Consider the following 16,231-nt stretch of genomic DNA (forward strand, 5'->3'; position numbering starts at 1 on the left):
AATATATCATAAATTAAAGATGTCTGCTCTGTCTTTTGCATACATTTTCACTGTAATTATTTGAGTGCTTGCTCTTCTTTTTAAAAGATGTATTTGATTTTTAATTATGTGTATGTTTGTCTTTGTGAGTGCATGTGTATGCATGTACCTACAGAGGCTGGAAGCTGCTGTTGAAGCCGCAGATACTGGAGTTACAGGTGATAATGAGATTGTCCACCTTGGACGCTGAGAGTCAAACCTTGGTCCTCTGAAAGAGTATCAAGCACGCTTAATCACAGAACCATCTTTCCAGCCCCAGTCATTGTTATCCTAATTTCTACTGTCTTCACAGACACCCTACTGGAAAATAAAATTTCTAGAAACAAGATAACTTTCAATCATATTTAAAGGAGGGATAATGATTTATTTAGTTAATACGTCTGTGTGTGTTATATCAGCAGTTTATTTTAACTTACATCAATACTACTACCTAGATGTTATTGACACTTCTGCAATTTTTCCCAGATCTGAGCAATAAAAATTTACTATAGATTGCAAAGCAAGGAAATAAATTAAAAATATCATATCAAAGTTTTGTAGCTTAAAACTTAATCAACCAAAGCCAATCAAGGATCTGGAAACTTTTACCATGTGATTCTAGATATAAAATTTAGTCATGTCATGCTTCCACTACTTTTCAAAACTTTTAATTAAAACACAGAATCACCTCTTCCAAAAGTGAGGTAAGCATGTTAGATGGGTGGATCAGCAGTTAAGATGTGCTTGCTGTTCTCCCAGCAGACCCAAGTCCTGTTCCCAGCACCCCACAACCCCTAGAAACTCTAGATTTGGGAGCTCCAGTGCCCTCTTCTATCCTCTGCAGGCTCTACACCCATGCAGTATACACACATCCGGACATATACATTTAAAAATAAAAATAAATCTTTAAAAAATGATTTGAAACATCATCTTGTTACAGTTGCTGAATTATTAAATGTAATCCAATTAATGGAATATGTGCTTGCATTTTACGTTCCCAAATGTAATATATGGCTCATGAGAGATGTTTTCCTCGTGAGCAATTATGCTCATATTTTCTGTGTCCACTAATGTGACTTTGTGGGCATGGAGAGACAACTCAGTAATAAATGCATTTGCTACTTTTGCAGAAGATCTTAGATCAGTTCCCAGTCTCATGGTGGGTAGTTAACAACAGACTGTAACTACACACCCAGTGGATCTGATGTTCTCTTTTTTCTGTAGGTACTTGAACTTCTCTCTCTCTCTCTCTCTCTCTCTCTCTCTCTCTCTCTCTCTCTCTCTCTCTCTCTCTCTCACACACACACACACACACACACACACACACACACACACACATTCACTCAATAAGACGTTGAGTAAATATAAATGGATCCACATTCTAAATGTGTTTTAAAAGCAAAAGCAAAACAAAATGTCTTATTAAATCTATGTGCAAGTATTCTACGGCAATGCAAATCAGCCTTAATTTTATTTTCCAAATGCTACTCTTTAACCAATATAATGCACAATCAATTTTAAGTACCAGGAAGGATACTTTATAATACTGCTCCAGGGAAGATACACAATTCCTCATTTTATCTCAGCATCATTAAGCTGTATCACCGAATAATCTATGAACCCCTGATTAACCAGATGCCGTTTTCCAGCCTCTGTCCCAGATTAAAATGCAGTGATGCATTCAATACAGTACTTTTGAAATATCATTGATAAGTTCTTTACTTTCTACTTCCAGATAGACATCCTAGACCCCCATGTTGGGTACATAATGAGGCAGTGAAAGTATTCAAGCATATAATGTTTAGAAAACAAATTAGAATAAAACGTGTTGGGCCCAGAGCTGTAAGATGCATCTTAGTTCTGAATGATGCGAATGATGCATACCAATGTCTCTCTGCCCTTATTTCACATCCTTCTTTTTCCTTTCTTAACTTTGGCTTTTTAATGTGTTGCAGTGGTGTCCTGGTTTCTCTGTGTATGCCTTGCTTAGCCAAGTGGGACCTAAACATCAGAGCTAAATAGAACTTTGAACTAGTTTTGTTACCATGGTTTATTAGCATGACTGTTTCTGAAGGGTACCCTTGCACTTTGTGTGTGTGTGTGTGTGCATTTGTGTACATGTACCTGTATCTTCGTGAATGTGAGTACCAGTGTATATGACACAGCACATGTGTGGCAATCAGAGGACAACCTCTGGTATTGGCTCTCCCTCTCCATCATAGGGTTTCTTGTTTATCCCTACACACCCCAGGTTAGTTGGCCCATAACCCTCTATGGATTCTCTTATTTCTGCCTCCCATCTTTTGGTAGAATTATTGAGTTACAATGCTATGGTGTCTAGCTTCTTGTGATCCAAACTCAGTCCCGTATGCTTGCACAGCAAGTGTCTTCAGCTAGCTCTCTAACCTGTCTCATGTGGTGATAGGCTAGAGGGGCAGCTTTCCCCCACCCATGCTACCCCAAGACAGCTGAGTAATAGGGACAGTTCTCCCATGCTCACAACCCCGGGGCTGACTCACCTAAACCTCCACTAACAGGGTTGGCTCTATTGTGCTGCTGTGACAAGGTGAGTGTATGGCCTGCTTTCCAGAGTGTTGCAGCTGGTGGATGACAGGGATGGCTCTCCTGCTCTTAAGACCACAGGGCTAGCTCTCAGACATCCTCAGGCATTGATGAGTCAGGACCTATGGAAAGGCATCTCACCCTATCCCATGCAGCCATATGATAGATGAGGGGTGGGTTAGGTTTCTCATGCTCAGGATCTCAGGACTGGCTCACCTGTTCTCTCTTCATCAGGGTCAACTCTGCTGTGCTACGCAAATGAAGTGCAGGACTCACTTTCCAATTGCAGCTGGTCAAGGGATCAGCTGCTTTGCCATCTCTGCTCACTCTAACACTGCCGATCTGGCTGGTGCTGCCATGTGCCAAATGGACCCGAGTTTTCTGCTTGGAGCCTAGGGCAGACAGCCCTCAAACCTGCCTGTGGATCTCCTTGTCCTATTCAGTTTGCCATGATGCTGGGCTAGGCCATGCTTCCTCATCACAAGAAGATCATTATAGTGCCCAACTGCCTGGTTGCATGCTATGGGGGTAAGGACTCTGCTGGAATCCAGTGTCAGGCTAGAGATAGACACTTGGACCCATGCTTATCTGAGTTCCTCTCATCCCAACTATATTGTGCTGGGAAGAGACACAGCTGGAATCTGGTGGAGGGCTGAGGTTAGCATCTCTGGCCAATCAAAAGGTCTTTTAAAGAAGAGTCTAATGAATCTCATTTTCTTCCCATTGAGGAATTACATTTGCCATTTGAAAGTCTCCAAATATGAATGGGCCCTTCTATTAAGTAAACAGCTTTTTCTCAGTTGCAGCCTGATCTCCTCTCCTGTCTCAGCTACCCTCATGAATTTCTTGGTAGTGGCCCTGAACTTCCAAGCTAACCTAGCCAAACACTCTAGACAAAGTGAGTTGGCCCAATCAATTCCATCTCTATATGGTCAATTTCAAATAGCAGGCAGCTGGACTACAGCACACCCTTCACTTCCCGCACTGACCTTTTCTAACCCCTTTGACAGTTCTGACACACAGGTTTCTAGCCAAATATAATATTTCTAGCCAAATATAATATAATAGGTATATTAGAGAAAATCCAATCCCCTCCACATTTGAAAGTGTGGGTGTCATTCCTTAAAGATGTTCTTTAGTTATAAACCTACAACATGTTGCCAGAAAATGTGAATCCTGAAGAGATGCCCTTCACACAATGCAGATGATGTAAGAGATGCACTTAGAGTTTATTTTCCATTAGCATATATGAAATCCTCTCCCTACAACTTGTTCTCCCCCATCACACACAACAAACTGGCACATGGTTTCTATGCCAACTTCTCAGGAACCGTTGTGGCAACAAGACAAAATCATCTAGACCACAATAGAGAGTGACTTTTATCTCTAGCTACAATCAAGTAAACTGAGTTTACTTGAACCTCAGACCTGTACAGAGTACCAATTTGTCTTATTATCACTGGTTAAAAAAAAAAACAACTGCCTTGTTTAAGGTCTACTTGTTTTAAAATATGAGATATATAAAAATATCTATTTTTGTGTATCTATTTTCTATTATCTATTTGTGTGTGTTCCTTCCTGAGTATATGCATTTGTGCTTATACATAGTGCATGAATGTTCAGAACAGAAGACAACATTTGATGCCATTCTTTTTTTTGTCATATATGTTGTCTCTGACTTGGAACTCACAAAGCATGCTGGGATGACCGAGGAAAAAATCCCAGGAATCCACCTGTTACACTTCTCCAGTGCTGAGATAAGTGCATGCCTCCATTCCTGACTTTTGTATTTGGGTTCTTGGGATCAAACTCAGGTCCTCTTAAAGGCTTGGCAAGCACTCTAGCACTGAGTTACATCTTCCAATCTGAAAATCTAAATTTTCTACACTTCTTTTCCCTTCTCTTACTTTGGAGCTAATTTATTTAATATCCTCGTCCTTGTCCTTGTCCTCCTTGTTCTCGTCCTCGTCCTTGTCGTCGTCGTCGTCGTCATTCTCCTCCTCCTCCTCCTCCTCCTCCTCCTCCTCCTCCTCCTCCTCCTCCTCCTCCTTCTTCTTCTTCTTCTTCTTCTTCCCATCCTTCTCCTTCTCCTTCTCCTCCTCCTCCCCTTTCTCCTCATCCTTTTCTCCTCCTTCTTCTTTGGCAAGGTCTTTCTCTGTGTAGCCCATACGGGGCTTGAACCCACAGTCTTCCTGCTTCATCTTCCCAAGACCTGAGATTTCAGGCATACACCACAATGTACAACTCACTGGAGATTTTAAATAAGATAATTTGGGTCAACATTTAGAACATCTCTCTCTCTCTCTCTCTCTCTCTCTCTCTCTCTCTCTCTCTCTCTCTCTGTGTGTGTGTGTTCTGTGCCCCAAGAGATATTCAGGTTTGGTGTGATTTTTGGCACCTGAAATACACATTTGTTTACTGCTTCTTTCTGTAAATCATTGCATGGGCTTTCTGGTTTTCCTGTCTACCTCCTTGCATCATTTTCTCTCTACTATGTACATATCCCCTGAATCTGTTTTGACTAAATAGACAAAATAACTATGTATGGCAGAATAGGTCATGATAGAAAACGAAATGAAAGCTAAACTACTGGAAATGGTGGGCTGCCTGTGGGTCACCTCTTGAGAATATTTGCAAGAACATTCAAGAATAATTGATTTTGAAATACAATGATTCCTAGTTGCTTCTTTGTCCACTTTCTGTGTTCCTGTAGGGACCATGAGAATGAGATCAGGATTGGAAAAACATCACCATTTGCTTATAATATCTTAATAGCATCCCCACATCATCACAGAAACAGACAGCGCTCACACAGGTGCACTCTTCTGTTCACAGACCCAAACACATTTTCTCTAATGGAACATCTAAGACTCTTAGAGGGAGCCAGGGACACACAGTAGTTGTGGCATTGCAATTCATATTCACACAGTTCTCTTTCAGGAACAAAACAGGAAGCTGCAGTTCTGTGTCCTAAAGTTTGCTCTATGATACATTCATCAAAGACACAAGACATATCTTTTTCCTTCCCAGTTGCTCCTGCTTCTTTAAAACAAAGGATGGGGAGAAAGAAGAGATGCCTCAATGTTTAAGAGAGCTTTATTGTTTTTTAGAGGACTTGAACTCAGTTTTTAACATCCATCTTGGTCATCTTTTACCTGCCTATAACTCTAGCTCTGCAGTATCTGATGCTCTCTTCTGGCTTCTGTGAGCACTCTCCACATATATGCCAGACATATAATTATAAAATTAAATAGAAAGGAAAGAATTTAGCTGGGTTTGATGTCATACAATTTAATGTACCAGAGAAACAGAGGCAGATATATTTCTGTGAATTTGAAGTCAGACTAGTCTACGGAGTTGAGTTCTAAACCAACCAGGGTTGCATAGATTAGGACCATGTCACAAAACCAAGAACAAACATAAAAATAACACAAACAAGCTATCTTCCTAAGTGTTCTGTCTTTTGCTTCTCCCCCCCCCAAAAAAAATCTCCCCTGGAGCAAGACTCAATGACAGTACAAGGTGATATTAGCAGGTTGATTGCTCAAACCACACTCTTAGGAGAGAAACTGTTACCTTGCCGGTCATCTTCACATCCATCCTCAGCATAAGAAACATCACCATTCACAATAGCCACAAATAGCACAAAATATATTGGAGTAAATCTAACCAAACAAGTGGAAGACTTGTATGATGAGTACTTTAAAATCTTTGAAGAAAGAAATTGAAGAAGACACCAGAAAATGGAAAGATCTCCCATGCTCTTAGGTAGGCAGAATTAACACAGTAAAAACAGCAATACTACCAAAAGCAATTTACAGATTCTATGCAATGCCCATCAAAACCCCAGCAAAGTTCTTCACTGACCTCAAAAGAACGGTATTCAACTTCATATGGAAAAGCAAAAAGTGCAGGATAGCCAAAACAATCCTATCCAAAATAAGAATTTCTGGAGGTACCACAATCCATGACTTTAAACTCTACTACAAAGCTACAGTACTTAAAAAGTCTGATATAGGCATAAGAACAGACAGGAGGACCAATGGAACTGAATCAAAGACCCGGATATTAATCTACACACTTTTGAACACCTGATTTTTGACAAAGAAGCAAAAAAATATCAAGTGGAAGAAAGAAAGCATATTTAACAAATGGTGCTGACATAACTGGATATCAACATGTAGAAGAATGAAAATAGATCCTATCTATCACCATGCACAAAACTCAAGAGAAAGTGGGAAGTATACTTGAACACATTGGCACAGAAGACCATTTCCTAAATATAACCCCAGTACCACAGACACTGAGAGAAACAATTAATAAGTGGGACCTCCTGAAAATGAAAAGCTTCTGTAAAGCAAAGGACGGGGACAACAAGACATAACCACAGCTTACAGAATGGGAAAAGATCTTCACTAACCCCACATCAGACAGAGGTATGATCTCCAAAATATACAAAGAACTCAAGAAATTGGTCATAAAAAAACACATAATCCAATAAAAAATGGAATACAGACCTAAACAGAGAAATCTCAACAGAGGAATCTGAAATGGAAGAAAGACACTTAAGGAATGTTCAACATCCTTAGTCATCAGAGAAATGCAAATCAAAACAACTCTGATTTTCCATCTTTTACCTGTAAGAATGGCCAAGATCAAAAACACTGATGACAACTTATGCTGGAGAGATTGTGGGGTAAAGTGAACACTCATACATTGCTGGTGGGAGTGCAAGCTGATACAGCCCCTTTGGATATCAGTATGGTGATTTCTTAGAAAATTAGGAACACCACTTTTGGGTATATATCCAAAGAATTCTCAACTGTGCCACAAGAACATGTGCTCGACTATGTTCATAGCAGCATTGTTTGTCGTAGCCGGAACCTGGAAACAACCTAAATTCCCCTGGACCAAAGAATGGATAAGGAAAATGTGGTACATTTACACAATGGAGTACTACACAGCAGAAAAAAATAACGACTTCTTGAATTTTGCAGGCAAATAGATGGATCTAGAAAACATCATACTGAGTGAGGTAATCCAGATCCAAAAAGACAATTATCATATATACTCACTCATAAGTGGCTTTCAGACATAAAGCAAAGAAAAACCAGTGTACAATTCACAATCCCAGAGAATTTAGACAACAAAGAGAATGCTAAGAGAGACATACATGGATCTAACCTACATGAAAAGTAGAAGAAAGACAAGATTTCCTGAGTAAATTGGGAGCATGGGGACCTTGGGTGAGGGTATAATGGGAAATGAGAGGCAGGGTGCGGAGCAAAGAAAAATGTAAAGCATATATATATAATGAATCATGCTAAAAAATAATTTGTCTCTAATCTTTGCCATGGTCCCCTAGGTAGCCCTTTGTTTCATGTTATTGAGAAATTCTGTGTCAAGCTCAAGGAGCTGAATCCTCTCTTAAAGGCTCACATGCACTTATCTGGACCAACTGATGCTTTAACATGAAGCCTCATATACATCAAAGGCTCCCAAGCACACTTCCATGACATGTGGGGCAATACAGGCATTGCACTGATGAAATGAGCTTTACAAAGCTCCACTTTATATCAGGGAGGCTGTGTTCAAGTATAAGGCCATGCTGTCTACCATTACGAGAAGCAGCACTCTCCTCAGGCTGAGGCTCCCTTTGGTGTTGGCATAACCTGATTTTTCTTTAAAACATATGAGTTTAGTGCTATTGATAAGAGAATTTATAATCACTATATTTGATAAACTTAATTTAAAAAAGAGTCAAGAAGTAGGAGATTCATATAGAATCAATGGTTTGAAGAAACAATGGAAAGAAAGAAGGAGAAAGGAAAGAATGAAGGAAAAAGGAGAGAAAGAAGGGAAGGAGGAAGACAGCCAATGAGAGGAGAGAAAGGAAAGGAGAGGAGAAAAGAAGGTTTACAAGAGTAAGAATAGAAGTTGCTAGATTCTCACCATAATCATCTGCCTTTGTTTCTACTACCCCTGTATATAGTACACGTCACCAACCACGCTACAAGGAAGAAGAACAAAGTCACTAACCATGCTACAAGGAAGAAGAACAAAGGTGGCCCACATCCCCCTCCTTAGAAGATCCCCACAGTGTAAGAAGCCTACAAGCACGGAGGCATTTTCTGTTGCACACATTAGGTGTACCTACACTTTCAGTCCTCCACCTCCAAGGTCAGGTTGAGTATCTATCTGGTTAGTTTAGCACCTGTCAGTCACTGTTCTTTGAGGCTGAAGGTGAAACCCTTCCTCACCTCTCTCTTCAGTATTCTACTCCAGGCATGACTGCTTTTCCTAATCTGAGTACAAAGCTAAGATTGCTATCTCTCAGCTTGCCACTGTACAACGAAGCCTGTGTTCCAACACAGCAGCTCCAGAAGATGGCTTCCTGCTGCTCTTCTTCCAGAATGTCTCTGCACCCTAATGCAACCTATAGCCTTGTCCTAAAATGCACTTTTCTTGCTCTGAGTTAAAAATTTTCCATTACTTATATAGCAAAACAAAATATAATGTAACCGCCGTTACACTGTGCTGCTTCCTTTCAGTTTTTTTCGTTCAAAAGTGCACTTATCATTGACCCTGTTGATATTGTAAATATTTTATTATCCATTATGCCGAGACTCTGATGCTTTCGGGCAGAGGCTTAATTTACATCACTTGCTTTTCCATACATTTTGAGGTATTGGAAGTGGCATGGTTGAAGGATAAGGGGCAGGAACTTTGGGATTGGGCAGGCAGGTTTTAGCTCTGGTCTTACCACACTCATGGTGAGATGTTTAATTAGTACCCCTCACTTTCACTGTTTAAACTGGTTATGGCCACTCCTTGCTCATATGCTGCCTTTGAAACTGGTCTGGCAGAAAAGATTTCTTAATCTGACAACTCCCAAAGAAATGTGGAGTTCCCCAGGAATCTCTTGTGCTAGGAGGAGGGAAAAGAGGGGAACCTGACTCTCGAAAGAGATTTCACATAGTTGTAACAGTGAGAGGGAATGAAGCACATCACACGATGGGACTGAAGCCCAGACAAGGAAGGTTCCACAGTGAGCAGGACCGTATCTTGATGAGGCTGCTTACACATGCATATCCTCGGGACTCTAGTTAACTTTGGTCTTATTTTAGGATACCAAACATGGACTTGGGGGGTGGTGAGGAGTTTACTGGATATGTTTGTTCCTTATCCCAATATGACCATATTTAGTAAATCTCCTTTTCTCTGTTCTCCCCTTTTACCCTAGCTCTTTTATTGATTTATCGAGGACAGGTGACTGGACCTGACTTAGGGCACAGGTTGTGAGCCCTAAGTTTGATAAGTGTTTGAATAGCAACTAACTCTCCTGTGTATCAATGAGGGCCGCAGACATAGAGCAGACATGAAAGCTCTTGTCACTTATTCTTCATTCTTCACAGTAGAATCCAGGAGTTACATTCATTGGAGTATGTCAGTGAGAGGCATATATATAAAATTATCTCAAGAACTATTACTTGATGGAGCAGAGAGATGACTCAGTGGGTAAGGCACCTGTATTGCAAGCTTCAAGACCCAAATTTGGATTCCCAGAATAAACGCAAATATCCATAGGGCATATAAGTCTGCCTTTAATCTCAGCACAGAGGGCAGAGATAGGAATTTCAGAGTGAGCTGCCTAGCTAGACTAGCCAAATTGAAATGATTTAATGTCAAGTGAAAGACGTGGCTTCAATATAAAGATAAAAATAAATCAAAGAAGATGTGGCATAAACTTCTAGCTACCACATACACATGCAGCACTGTGCAAACACATGCACCTCCACACATGTGAACACACATACACACATGCAAAAAATAAATATAACATGATCAAACATAAACAATAAATCATCTCATTCCATTTAGCCTGTGCCTCAGAGTGGCTATTTTTCACGAGATATTATAAATGGTATCTTTCCTACTGTCATTCCTAATTTTGTGGCTGTTTAACTAGGTGAAAGACCAGTAACTTCAAAAACAAATCAAATTATAAAAAATATGCTCTTTTTAATAAATTTATTTTCAGAGAATAATAAGGTTATTTGCTTTAAAGGCTACATCATAACCAGTTTTCCATTAATCTAAAGACACCAACATTAACATTTACTCCTCCCTGCCTCTCGGTTTACCTTCACCTATCAATTGTGGGTACAATTGTGTAGTATGGGGTGAATACAAGGAGCTAGAAAAGTTTCCTCATGGAAATGTAATACGTGCTTTAGTTCTCCTGTGTCCCAAAGGTCTTCCCTTACTTTAAAAGTTGTAATAGGAGGCTAGAAGGATAGCTCAGTTAGAGAGTTTATTGAATAAGCATGAGGACTTAAATTCAAAGTGCCAGGACCTATGAATGAATTTATGAAATGAACCCCTGGGGCTGAGATGAGGGTATAGCAGCAGGTGGCTTCCTAAAGCTCACTGACCAGAAAGTCTAATCAGTAGGTAAGCTCCAGGCTCAGTGAGAGACCCTATCCCCCCAAAATAAGTTTAGAAGTAATGGAGAAAGATACTTTATGCTGGACTCTAACAAACACCTAAACATGTACCTACATACACATATGGATATGGCCACACAAACAATTATATACAACTCTCACACACAGAGTTGCAAATAGGGTTGTAATGAAACTAGTTTGGTCCTGAAAATCATCTAGGTAAGGCCCAGTGCTTTCAACCCTGAGCTGAGTCTCCAAGAGCAAGTCACTGGTCTTCTCAGGGCATTGAGCATCATGTGCAAAGTAACTCTTAATGCCCATTAGTGTTCTTGGCATGAAGAATAAATAATCTGGTTGCTATTACTTTCGTTATTTTCCCCACTTTGGGTCTTGCATAAAAATCTTCTTGTAGAATTTTATGAAGAATAAGTAAGAAAATACTCTAACGACTCAAGCAGAACTTTAGAATGTCCTATGCCCTTACTGAGTGAGCTGAGCTCCTTGAACTTTAGGTTCCTGAAGCAAAAAGTTCATGGCCAAGTTTTCCTTTATGCGCTATCCATTAACACCATCTATAATGGATGAGCTAATAATTATGTTTTTGTTCTGAGGAAGCAGACAGTACTAATGGGTGGTTCGGTTTTTTTTGCATTTAAGGACATAAGAGACAGCACATGAGACATTTGCTTCTGTAAAAATAGCATTGGGATTCCTTCTGACTCTGACTCCCAGTTTGAATTGGCTCCAAAACCTACCCAAATGGAAGAGCTTAAAAATGGCACAATAAACACATCTAATTATCTGTGACTTGATGATATCTAGATTCTCATAATGAAACTTCAAGTTTATATACTAACTTTTCCATTGCATATAAAGTACATCATAGTATGTAGAAAATCTATCAAATGCTATCTCTAAGGAAATAATGTTTTGGGAATGGGGACATGAGTCAATCGGTAAAATGCTTGCCTAGTAGGCACAAGGCCCTGGCTCAGTCTTTATCACCAGACAAACTAGAGCACATCTCTAAACTCAGAGCTGGAGAGGTGGAATAAACAGGATCAGAAATTCATCATCATCTTTGCTACATGATGAGTTGGAGTCTTGGAAACATGAGACCTTGTATCGAAAAAAAATGGGTAAGGCTGAGGTGCTTCTGTTGGTAAAATAGAACTTGTATTCAGATCCCCATTACACGTACAAAAAGCAAAGACATAAAGTCCCAGCACTAAGAGCAGAGGAAAAGGTCTCCTCTAATTACAGCTAACTGACCAGCTAGTCTAACAGAAACAGTGAATTCCAGGCTCAATGAAAGACCCGTCTCAGAAAATAAATTGGTGATTTACTAAGAGGACACTCTACATCACTCATTTCTTTCCTCTACATTCACGTGCACTCAATGCATGGTCACCCATAACACATTCACACATTCCTAGGAATTCTTATGCACACACCAAATTAATTAATTAATTAATAGATAAATAAATTAAATGAAACAGTATTTTCAGTCGGTGAACCCTTGCTAACCTGTGAAGCATCCTTGAGTAGCTATCAATCATAGTGGCAGCTCTATGGTTAACTTAAAATAATCAAATGACAGAGTCTTTAGTTCGGTAGCCCTCACAGCACAGATTAGGGCTTGTCAGGCTTGCATCGAGGCAGTTCCTAGTCCACGTATTCAACAAGAGTACTGCTGTGTCTCATCTTTGAACTGGTATTCTCATGACATCATATAATCCGGCTCCAGGAAGCCTCAAATTGTTTAGACTCAGAAACCTGGTTATTGTCATGCTACCTTGTTCTTAAACTGACTGCTCCTTCAACCCAGATTCCTATAGGCGATCACCACAGAAAGAAAGAAGTTGAAATGGGGCCAGAGACCTGGACGTGGACCAGGAAGATCTCACAAAATAAAAATGGAAAAAGAACCCTTTAGACTGGACTTGAGCCCACATCTTGGCTAAATCAAATTTATTCTGTCTCTCCATCTCTCCCTCCCTCCCTCCTTCTCTTCTTCATCTATCTATCTATCTATCATCTATCTATCTATCTATCTATCTATCTATCTATCTATCTATCTATCAATCATCTCTGTCTCAGTCTATTTTATCTCAATCTATCATCTATATATCCATCTATTTATCTATCATCATTTATCAAGTCTTCATTTTTTTATATTCCATCATCTTTTTATCTTTTTATATATCATCTTTTTTTTAACAGACTTAATTCACTTTTATTTTCCTTGTATAAAAACCCTCATGTGGTTGTCACAGCTGGAGCCTGGGTCCTCTGAACAGAGACTCTGGTGTGGGTTTTCACAAGATGGTCAGTGAATTCCTGATAAGGAGACTTGGTGAACATAGTCTCTTTCCAGAGGCCGGCGGTCAGGTGGCTGTAGGTCTTAGAGATGGCATCAAAGGTGGCCTTGGCAAAGTTGCTTAGGGTGGCAGTGCAGCCCCTGGCTGGTGTGTAGCAGTCATCAATGCCAGCCATCATGAGTAGCTTCTTGGGCACAGGAGCGGAGACTATGCCAGTGCCTCTGGGGGCAGGGATGAGATGCACCAGCACAGAACCACAGCGGCCTGTCACTTTGCAAGGAACAGTGTGGGGCTTGCTAATCTTGTTCCCCCAGTAGCCTCTCCGCACAGGTACAATGGAAAGCTTGGCCAAGATGATGGCCCCTCGGATGACAGTGGCTACCTCCTTGGAGCACTTGACACCGAGACTTACGTGACCACTGTAGTCCCCAATAGCGACGAAAGCCTTGAACCTGGTCCGTTGGCCTGACCTAGTCTGCTTCTACACGGGCATGATCCTCAGAAGCTCATCCTTTAGGGAAGCTCCAAGGAAAAAGTCAATAATCTCAGATTCCTTAATGGGCAGGGAGAACAGGTGGATCTCCTCTAGGGACTTGATTTTCATGTCCTTAACCAGACGGCCCAGCTTGGTGACGGGAATCCACTCCTTGTCTTCAGCTTTACCTCTGCGAGCCCTGCGGCCATGGCCTCAATCGTGGCCCCTCAGAGCTGCCAAATCCTCAGCAGAAGCCACCATGGCCTCCTAATCCTGGGCCCCCGGGTCCTCCAGGCCCTCCCACTGCACCGGCGTCATCCGCCATTTGGTGTTTTCCAGAAGAAGAAGAAGCTATATATCATCTTCTATCATTTATTTATAACAATCTACCTAGAATCCATTAATCATCTATCTATCTCTCTCTCTCTCTATCTATCTATCTATCTATCTATCTATCTATCTATCTATCTATCTATCTATCTATCTATCTATCATCTATCATGTTTGTCTGTTTATCCACTCATCTGTCCATCTGTCTATTTGTCTGTTTGTCAGTTTATGTGCTACTTATTCTCTTACTTTCACTTGCTATGAACTTAATAAGCCCACTCAATGGAAACTAAAGATATGGTTACCAGACATCATCGCTTGGCTGTATAGAATACCCACAAACTTGTGGTTCTTTTGATCAACCCCCAAGTACCTGGGAATTAGAAATGTGTGATGCTGTGCTTGGCTTCAAACATTTGACAGTTTCATTAAGTGCACTCTAAATTCTTATATAACGTACAAATGTTTTCCCAATGAAGATCATAGAACAAGAGATACTGAGTTGAATCTCTAGCACTTTTTATGTATCATACATAAGGAAGAATGCAAAGAAAATATATCTTTATGAATATATTACAGATGAATAAGTACTTAAAAAATAAAGACCAACTCCATTAGACATGGCAACCAGCTTCCATATTTCTTTGGATCATGACTTTAGGAAAGATTTTCAATTAATCATTCAATTTGAAATTGACCAAATATTGAATTGTATTATCATCTGCCAGTCATACATTCATCTTTTAAAATGGACGTGGCAAATGTAAACTTCCTATCGGTTTGTGAGCCAGAGAGGGGAAAATGAAGATGCAGTTTGAATGGCAGTCTCCCTATCTTTCTGAGTCTCTTTCACAGTGGAGAGCTGCAAGAAGCATGAGTTTGAAATCATTTTGTTCAGACAGAATGGAATCCAGGAGCTTGTGTCATACAGAAGGAGCTGCTAGTTATTCCAAGGTGGCTGGAATCTTTTAAAGTTTTATGTTTTCTCATAATTTCTTGAATCTGAGACAAGCCTTCACTTGGTATTACAACATTTTAACCAAAACCCAGTGAATTTCTGTAGCCCTTATTTCCTTTGTGTGTTTGTCAAGTTGTTTAAGAACTTTGGAGCATGAGAGTTCTTTAGTAATTTCCTAGTAATTTTAGGGAATAAGAAAACAGGTAAGGTAACCGAAAATCCTCACTACTCCCTCCTTCCCTCCAATTCAAATCCCCCAGTTTCATCTCTAACACTGTAGCAGAACAAAAGCTGCAGTCTTCCAACCCCCCTGCCCACATCTCTCATAGATCCCACAGACATTCCCTCCTAATATCTCTAGGCCTACTATTTGTTTTTTCACAGCCCCTAACTCCAGTTGGCACTACCACTACTACTACCCATAGGCTATGCCATTCAGAAAACCAGGAAGGCTTGCTGCACACCTCTTCTTTCTTTGCTTCCCCAGTTCCAATCTCCCTTCTCATCTCTACCTGTACAGCAGAACACCCTTGGCAGCTCTCCGTGGTCCCCTGCTCTTAGCTCCCGTGGATCTCATAAATCGTCCCCTTCTAACTTTTCTCCTATGACTTGTTGCTTTGTCCCAAATCCCAGCTCCAGCAGGCACTCCCTAGTACCCCCAAGGCTGCTTCTCAAAGAGCAACAAGTTGTCCTAAGGTAGAATCATTCCTCTCCTACTGCCTCTGAGATCACTGCCCCCATTTTCATCCCCAGCTCTTTTTTGGGAATTCTGCTGTAGTATCCATTTACATTCTGACCCTAAGCAAACAGATTACAAAGTCCTTCTCCTTCAGCCTTCCCTCCATCAACATATCTCAGTATCATAGCCTGATGTAGGTGGGTCTTCTGTCTATGTATTACTTTCATTGGTTAATAAAGAAATTTCTTGGCCTGAAAGGTCAGAACATAGTTGGGTGGAGTAGACAGAACAGATTGCCGGATTCTCCAACCCGAGATGAATGCAGGTTAGGATCTTTCCCAGTAAGCCACTACCCCGTGGTGCTACATGGATTACTAATTATGGGCTAAAGCAAGATGTGAGAATTAGCCAATAAGAGGCTGAAACTAATGGGCCAGGCAG

General features: G+C 40.5%; 1 protein-coding gene and 1 pseudogene across 1 annotated transcript in view; both read right to left on the reverse strand.

Moving 5' to 3' along the window:
• Dpp10 (dipeptidyl peptidase like 10) overlaps window positions 1-16,231 on the reverse strand; it is a 1,483,954-nt gene that overhangs the window by 732,893 nt on the left and 734,830 nt on the right. The window lies entirely within an intron of this gene.
• On the reverse strand, window positions 13,287-14,148 carry LOC142858211 (small ribosomal subunit protein uS5 pseudogene; annotated as a pseudogene).

The sequence above is a fragment of the Microtus pennsylvanicus genome, chromosome 10 (assembly GCF_037038515.1).
Source record: "Microtus pennsylvanicus isolate mMicPen1 chromosome 10, mMicPen1.hap1, whole genome shotgun sequence".
Lineage (NCBI taxonomy): Eukaryota > Metazoa > Chordata > Mammalia > Rodentia > Cricetidae > Microtus > Microtus pennsylvanicus.